Source organism: Mus caroli, chromosome 13 (assembly GCF_900094665.2).
Source record: "Mus caroli chromosome 13, CAROLI_EIJ_v1.1, whole genome shotgun sequence".
Classification (NCBI taxonomy): Eukaryota; Metazoa; Chordata; class Mammalia; order Rodentia; family Muridae; genus Mus; species Mus caroli.
The window spans coordinates 88,012,606-88,015,324 of record NC_034582.1 but is presented as its reverse complement, the minus strand read 5'-3'; positions in this window follow the sequence as shown (position 1 = coordinate 88,015,324).

Below are 2,719 nucleotides of genomic sequence, written 5' to 3'. Positions count from 1 at the left end.
ATTGGAAATGTAAATGAGGAAAATACCTAATTAAAAATATTTAAAAAATAAAAAAAAAGAAGACAAGGTAGCAGCGAAGGGCCTTATCCCTGATGACTGGAGTCAAACACATCCCTGAACATGGTGGCCCTCTGCTCAGGTGGAGAGCCCTGCATTCCTGAGGACTTTGCTGGCAGAGAAGAAGTAATGATGAGGTTATAGTTTGAAAATGTTAATTCTGTTCATAGAATATAGAATGTTACTTTGCATATTATAGAATATTACAAGGAGAAGTACCTGCCTTAAGAAACAAGAAAACTGCGGTTTATAGAGAAAGAATTTTCTATTTTGATCCATGTACTTTAAATTTTTGGAGTATACTGCAGTGTAGCAAATATTTTGTTGTGATGGTATAAATGATACTGTTATTATCTTGGATTAAGAATGGCTAGAGGAGTTGAAAGATGTGTGTGAGAAAACATCTTTGTTTATAGAAAATTAAACATGAAAATTACATTTCAAAAAAAAGCAAGAGTTCATAAAATTTACAGTTAACATAACTACCTCACTAGAAAATCTCACTAGAAAACTCTACACATTATTATCACTCAATAAGAAATGTAATTTAAGAAAAAAAACAACTATTAATCCAAACACTGCAGAAGCAGAGGCACACAGTTGTCTGAGTTCAAGAACAACCTTGTTCCAGGACAGCCTGGGCCACACAGAGAAACCCTGTCTCAAAACAAAACAAAAAGTAAGCCAGCCTCTTCTAAGACATGTACGAAATATAAAGTGAGAAAACCACGAAACTTTGCCAACGGGTATCATAGGTACAGAAAAGATCTGAAAAAGGCATCTGCAATTCTCAACAGGAATATTCAAACGAATCTATGGAGTGGTAAATTCTAGATCTCCATTCTTCAATCTAGAATTTACTAGAATAATCCTAGCTGCTCAGGAGACGCAGGTGAGACAATTGATTGTTTCTATCACTTTGAGAATCATCTGAGCAACATAGCAAAACCCAGTCTCAAAATATTTGTGTTGTTGTTTCCAGTCAAATTCAGTTTTGACTAATATTCAGCTGAAAGCAAGAAAATGTGGGGAAAGTGGGAAGATAGAGCCTGGCCTTAATCTTTTTATTCATTTAAACGTATTACAGAGCTACTGTCAAAGTTTGACATTGAACTCAGAGCAAACAAATTGATTGGTAGAATAGAACAGAATCCATGGTATTGCTTTTTCTACTAGAAAGAAGGGTTAGGCATGGCTCTACCTTCCACACAAGTAGAAATCATGAGCAATGGTTTTGGAGTTTCTTTAATTTATTGTTGATTGGGTTTTGCTTTGCTCTGCTCTGCTCTGCTCTGCTCTGCTCTGCTCTGCTCTGCTCTGCTCTGCTCTGCTCTGCTCTGCTCTGCTCTGCTCTGCTTTTGAGATGAAGTCTCTCTGTGTTGCCCAGGCTGATTTCAAGCTTCTGGACTCCAGTGGTCCTCCTTTCTTAGCCTCCCTGTAGCTAGAACTACAGACCTATGTGAACACGTCCAGCTAAGAAGCTGAAGCATTCAAAACGTTGAATTTTCACTTTTCCTGCGTGCTAGTGACTTGATTGAAATTAGGTGACAAAAAGAAAATTGAACTCACATCAACCTGAGCTAGATCTTTTTGTGTTTTGAAGCAGTGTCTCCTTATGTAGTCCTGTCTGTCCAGGAGCTCCTAGTAAGCCTCTTGTTTCTGCCTTCTGAGGCCTGACATTACAGATGCAGGCCACAAATCCCGCTGGAGCTAGGTTACAGTTAAATTCAGAAAAGTTAATTTCTGCACGTAAATGAGGTGCATCTAGACTTTATAGAAATGAAGCAACCAGGAGCACCTTCCAAAGGCCCTAGAGGAATCCTGTGTCTGAAGCAAAGATACCAGTCTGAAGGCTTCAATTTGAACAACATTGTTTTGAGCAGCTCTTACAAGAGTTAAGAATAAATCTTCAGGGTAACATAAAAAAAAAATGTCCTGAACCACTGACCTAGTATGAAAATGTATTCAGATGTGCCCATGCAGATGGGGCAGACGCAGCCACAGCGTTGTTCTAATGACAGACGGAAGCCTTACAATGGGTATTTAAAAGCAAAACTGGATGGTCTTTAAAAATTAGGCAGCTGGGGGCTGGTGAGATGGCTCAGTGGGTAAGAGCACCCGACTGCTCTTCCGAAGGTCCAGAGTTCAAATCCCAGCAACCACATGGTGGCTCACAACCATCCGTAACGAGATCTGGTGCCCTCTTCTGGAGTGTCTGAGGACAGTGTACTTACATATAATAAATAAATAAATCTTTAAAAAAAAAATCTTTAAAATAAAAAAAAAAAATTAGGCAGCAAGCCGGGTGTGGTGGCGCATGCCTTTAAACCCAGCACTCAGGAGGCAGAGGCAGACGGATTTCTGAGTTCGAGACCATCCTGGTCTACAAAGTGAGTTCAAGGACAGCCAGAGCTATACAGAGAAACCTTGTCTCGAAAAACCAAAAAAAATTAGGCAGCAAATCATCTCACGTTAAATCTTGCTATTCAGTCTTCAGACCCAGGGCTCACGTTGGAAGAAACTAATGGGAAAATTAAAAGGGGTCATTCAGAAGGCACTGAGAAAAAACACCGCGTTCACGGTGGAAAACTATCTTAAATCGTCTTAAAGTTCAATGTCCTCACTTAAGAAAACCGAGGTGGAAGAAGTCAAGGAAACAGGA